The sequence below is a fragment of the Coenobita brevimanus genome, chromosome 24 (genome assembly GCF_032717465.1).
Source record: "Coenobita brevimanus isolate Jiangsu-jjx chromosome 24, ASM3271746v2, whole genome shotgun sequence".
NCBI lineage: Eukaryota > Metazoa > Arthropoda > Malacostraca > Decapoda > Coenobitidae > Coenobita > Coenobita brevimanus.
In genome coordinates, this window is record NC_136977.1 from 14,260,053 (window position 1) to 14,266,052 (window position 6,000).

General features: G+C 41.6%; 1 protein-coding gene across 2 annotated transcripts in view; it reads right to left on the reverse strand.

The window, feature by feature from the left end:
* Nucleotides 1-1,751, reverse strand: part of LOC145393499 (serine/threonine-protein phosphatase 2A activator-like) — a 273,368-nt gene extending 271,617 nt beyond the window's left edge. The window contains exon 1 of one of the 2 annotated variants that reach the window (XM_080267630.1): nucleotides 1,670-1,751. The gene's annotated coding sequence lies outside the window, so the exon portion shown is untranslated. The remainder of the gene's footprint in view (nucleotides 1-1,669) is intronic. The other variant, XM_080267626.1, reaches the window with a different exon arrangement.
* Between the last annotated feature and the right edge of the window lie 4,249 nt (nucleotides 1,752-6,000).

Here is a 6,000-nt window from a genome sequence, read left to right on the forward strand (position 1 = left end):
TGGTCCCTTCACCCCTTCCTTCCTCCCCCTCCCCCCTCCCCTGTCAGGTTGCCATTTGGTATTTTTCATTACCAAGTGTGGGCCAATTTGGTAATGAAAAATTCGTTTGGTAATGAATTAGAATAATGCATTACCAAATGGATTTTTCACATGTATGAGGATACACAGGATGGAGATGGTGGATTGTTTGCTCTCTCTGATTAATCTGCTACCCTACATAGTGTGAAAATAATCAACATGGTGTTAGTTATAAGGAGAGTGATTACATGTATTTCCACTTGTATATATAATTAGTGAAGAATATATGCTAGCTTTACGAATTTGGTAATGAAAAGTTATATTTGACAATGAAAGTTGAGGAGATTGGTAATGTGGCTGTTGCGATCTGGCAACTCTGTTACCCCACCAACATCAACAGTCACAGCTTAACTCCGATGGAGAGCAGATACTCATAACAGTGCAAGCCACAGTTGCTTGTTTTTTGTGAATAAACAGTGAATAAACTGCAATACCTTGCCACTAGAACACATGGGAATTTACAGTGTTGTGCAGTGTTAAGAAATTAGAATTTAGAGTGCAGAGGATTAACTGTGGACTGCAAACTGATGGTTCAAACCAGTCCAAGAGCAAGGGACTTGTAAGTACCCAGAATGTTAATATTGGATAAACTCACCTCTAAAACCTCATTTTATGGTTCTTTTGCATTTATTTCAGTCTTTTATGTCCCTTATTGGTGTGATTTGGGTCTTAAATAGGTGCAATGCATGTCCAGAGGGAGTTGTATAGGTGTTTTTCAGAGTCAGGGTCCATAAGTACAAGTCCAAAAGCTGGGGCCCAATATCCGGACAGGACCACTATCCGGACCTGCCTACGGCTCTATTGATCCGGATATTGGAGGGGTTACTGTACAATGCAAGCTTATATAAGGATCGATAAGAGACTAGAACAAGTTCAGTCGGTTTTGGTTCAGTTTGAGTGTAGTGCAGTGTCAGTGAAGACTGTATATTTTCAGTACTTGTGTGACAACAGTGAAGTGTTGTCAGGCATTAAGTGTAATGTGAAGTGTTGTCAAGCATTAATTGTAACTGCAATTAGTAAAGTGTGTATAGCTCCAGTGCTTGTGAGAATAGTGAAGTTTTTGCACTCAGTGTAATTATTTGGAAAAGGCTGACCATAGGAAGAACAACTCATTGGGCAACGTCCTTCCTGTACTGAACTGCTGCTGTTGGAGCCTGTGGCAGTGTGGGACGAGGACATAACAGTATTTTGGGACACTTTTATTAAATTCAATATCTCTGTCAATATCGATTTGTGAATGGGAATATGGAGGTTCATCAGCATTCTTAGGTATTATACTATGCGTTTATGGTGATAATATCCCTGAACTGCATATTGGCAACTTGTAAAATAATACCGACTAAACACTCAATTTACTTTTCCAAACGCTATCACATCATAACAATCCTTCACTTCCTCATTTGCCAATTCGGGAGATCGGAGTTGTGGATGATAAACGACCAAATACGGCATGATCTTGACATTATCATTATTTGTTAATCGAGCTCTCCAGCAGTTTGCTTACTTTCAAATCTAAATCAAGTAGTAACCGCATAAAGTAGCAGTAACTTGTTACTTAAGTACGTTATTAGCCATATTTTGCCAGCCAAACCTTTTTCTGTGAAGTTAGTCCGACCCTATTAGCACAGTCGCCGAGAACAGTGCAGTGCAAGCAGTCCGATCCTCCACCTTTCTGTGTCAAGCTGTTTCCTGGACAGTTCTCCATCAAAACAATTCGCCGTCAAAACATGGACGATACCATTCGCACTCTGGACGATACCCAGTCAGTTTATATATATATACTCAGTATTAATTAATACTAAAATAATTAATTTTATGGGTATATATCAAGATCTATGTTCATTCAATAGCGTTAGCTTTGGATATTTTTTACAAGTTGCACTTCATTGTGGTTGACTTTGAATTATACTCTGGCGCCATTCATGGAAGAGTTCTGAACAATATGGAAGTGTGCATGGAAAAGTTTAGAAGGAATGACAGAGTGTTTTTGATCGGTGATATGAATGGTAAAATAGGGAATGTGAAGATGGATGGAATAGTTGGTGAGTGGGGTGTGCCTGCTGAGATAGATGAGAATGGCAGTGCGTTAGTGGACATTTGTGCTGGGAGGGGGTTGGTAATAGCCAATACCCTCTTCAGGCACAAAATCATCCACAGGTATACATGGCGAGTGATGAGAAGGGTGGGTGGTGAACTGAATGAAAGGAAGGCAATGACTGATTATGTGTGTGTGGATGAAAGGATGCGAAGATCTGTAATGGATGCAAGAGCTTATAGAGGTTGGGGGAGTGGACTTTCTGACCACTACTCTGTGGTGGCCAGAATTAGGATCCAAGTGAGATAGAGAAATAGAAGAAGGGAAAGACGAGAGGATGGAGTAGTTGCAAGGAGAGTGGAGAGGTTACAATAGGATGAGAAAAAGGCAGAGTATAAGAGAGAAGTGGAGGAACGATTGGGCAAATATGAATTGGAGCAGATGAGGGACGTGGAAGGTGCGTGCAGGATATTTACAGAAGAAATATGTGCAGCATGTGATGTGGTGTGTGGGAGGAAGAGAAGACGGAGGGGGGGTGCAAGGAACAGCATGATGGACTGAAGAGGTGAGACAGGCTGTGGCACAAAAGAAGAAAGCATACAATGAATGGATGAGAAATAGGGGTGTGGAAGAAGTTGAGAGGCGGAAGAGAGAGTTATATGTAGAAAGAAAGAGAGGTGAAAAGATTAGTAAGTGAGAGTAAGAAGAGAGTGGATGAGGAATTTGGAAGGAATTTGAGTGTAAAGTGGAGGGATTGTAAGAAAATGTTCTGGAAAGAGGTGAAGAGAGTAAGACAGGGTGGAAGTGAGGTTAGCAGGGGAGTGAAAGATAAAAATGGTAGATTACTAGTGGAGAAGGGGAGAAAAAGTGAGCAGATGGAGAGAACACTTTAAGGAATTGTTCAACATAAAGGATGGAAGTAATGCGCGCGAGTATAAGTGGCTGGGGAATGGCTGGGAGAAGGAGGGAGGTGAGAAGACAGGAAGAAATCAGTAGGATAGAAGTTGTGGAAGCAATGAAGAAAGTTAAATTGGGGAAAGCCCCAGGAATTGATGGAGTGCGTGGTGAAATGCTGAAGCATGGGGGAGAGATAGTAGTAGAATGGATGTGGAAGATGTGCAGATTGGCCTGGGAGGAAGGTAGAGTCCCAGAGGATTGGAAGTCAGGTATAATTATTCCCTTGTACAAAGAAAAAGCGGAAAAAGAAGTGTGTGGTAATCATAGGGGCATTTGTCTTCTTAGTATAATAGGAAAAGTGTATGGTAGGATACTTATTGACAGAGTTAGAGAAAGAACAGAGGAATTAGTTGGAGAAGAACAGGGAGGCTTTAGGAAGGGAAGAGGTTGTGTAGATCAGATATTCATTCTTAGATCTTTAGTGGAAAAGTTTCTAGAGAAGGGCAAGAAGCTGTATGCAGCTTTCATGGATTTGGAGAAAGCATATGACAGGGTGGATAGACAAGGATTGTGGAAAGTATTAAGAATAAATGGAGTAGATGGGAAGTTGTTGAATGCTGTGAAGGGTACATATGTTGGTGCTAAGGCTGCAGTGCGTGTGGATGGTGAACTAAGTGAATTTCTCTCTTTGAAGGTTGGGCTGAAACAGGGATGTGTCATGTCTCCATGGTTGTTCAATCTGTACATGGATGGGGTAACAAAAGAAGTACAAGGTAGGGTAGTGGATGTTGGAGTGGCCCTGGTGAGAGAGGATAGTGTTTGGAAACTCCCTGTACTGTTGTTTGCAGATGATACTGTGTTGTTGAGTGAAGACGAAGGGGAGCTGCAAGGCTTGGTGGATGAGTTTGGGAGAGTGTGTAAGAAATGGAATCTAAAGGTGAATGTAGGGAAGAGTAAAGTGATGGTCTTTGAGAGAGGTGAAGTCAGTGAATGTACAGCGAGGTTGGATGGTGAGGAATTGGAAAATGTGAGTACGTTTAAGTACTTGGGTAGTGTGATGAGTAAGGATGGAGGTTTGGAGGGTGAAGTGCTTGAAAGGGTACAGCAGGGAAGAAAGGTTGCTGGTTCTTTGAAAGTAATGGAAATGAGTTATTTAAGAGGAGCCTGTGGAGTCACATGGAGAGAGAGGCTGACGAATGAGGATATAAAGAAGCGTTGTGGTGTGGATGTGGATGTGATAGGAAGCGTTATGAGGAACACACTGAGGTGGTGTGGCCATGTGGAGAGGATGGAGGGTGAAAGACTGACGAAGAAAGTGTATGTGAGTGAGGTGGAGGGGGGAAGAGGGAGGGGGAGGCCGAGGATGAGATGGAGGGATGGGGTGGAGAGGTATATGAGAGAGGGGGGTGTGAGTTGGGAGCAGGGCAGTGAAATGGCGGGGGACAGGGCGACGTGGAGGCGATTTGTTTGTGGCCACCCCAAACGGGATTGAGGCGTCTGGCAATAGATAGGTAGATAGATAGTCACTTATAGCTGTCTTCTTTCATTTTTATTGGTACCACAACATCCCGAGTATACTGAAAAGATACAAATATACATTCACCTCCAAGACTATACTTTGTCCACTGAGCTCTATAATATGAAGAGTATCTCCGCAGCGCTTTGGCCGCCACGTTGAAACACCACCACTCGTCGCCTCCACAATGGTAATGCAAGTGGATCACTGTTCTTAGCATGCTGTTTCTGTTTCGCTGTTGCTTACATAGGCTAAGCAGTGGGCCATGGCACTATAATTTCCGAAGTCATCGGCTGATTTCGAAGACGTGGGCGTCGGTGGTGTAGATAAACATCAGCGCCGCTTTGGGCCTCTGGCAGTTGTTCAGAGATTGTGTTGTCCATCGGTCATGTCGGACGCAAACCATGGGGAAAGGTATGACTGAGCAGTACGAAAGCTAATATATATATATATATATATATATATATATATATATATATATATATATATATATATATGTGTGTGTGTGTGTGTGTGTGTGTGTGTGTTCTTACCTACCTAATTGTTCTTACCTAATTGTATCTTTACAGGAATGAGTCAAGCTCGTATTGTCCCGTGTCTTAGACCATATTTATCGTACATATCCTTAAATTTGTGAATTGTTTTGGCACACACTATTTCATTCGGTAGTGCATTCCATTGATCAATTGCTCTGTTTGGGAAACTAAATTTCCTTACGTCTTTATCACCTCTCTTCTTATGCAGTTTTTTGCAGTGTCCTCTTGCTGATGCTTCTCCATATGTTAAGTAATCATTTATGTCTATTTTCTCCTTTCCTGATATGCACTTATATAGCATTATCATGTCACCTCTTTTCCTTCTCTCCTGTAGTGTTGGCAGATTCAGTTTATTTAGTCTTTCTTCGTAGCTTAGGTCCCTTAAGCTTGGTATCCATCTTGTAGCGGCCCTTTGAACTTTTTCAATCTTGTCTATATGCTTTTTGAGATGAGGACTCCAGACTATTGATGCATATTCCAGGGTTGGTCTAATGAATGATGTTATTATCCTTCTTAGCATGTCTTCATTTATGTATGTGAATGCTATTCTCATATTTGCAAGCAGTGTATACATGTTTCGTACCTTCTCGCTGATGTGGTCAGCCGGAGATAGTCTGTTATTGATAATCACACCTAGGTCTTTCTCTCTTTCTGATGTGTATAGGGTTTTATTTCCTAACTTATAATCCCAATCAGGTCTTTTTCCACTTTTACCAAACTTGATTACATGACACTTGTCCACATTGAATTCCATTTGCCATGTACTACTCCATTCATGAAGTTTATTTAATTCTTCTTGTAGCTCCCTACAAGAGTCTGTGCTAGTAATTCTCCTTTGTATTTTTGCATCATCTGCAAACATATTCAGATAGCTCTCATTTCCAGTGTTACTGTTTATATCATTTATGTACACTAGAAACATGATTGGTGCCAGCACC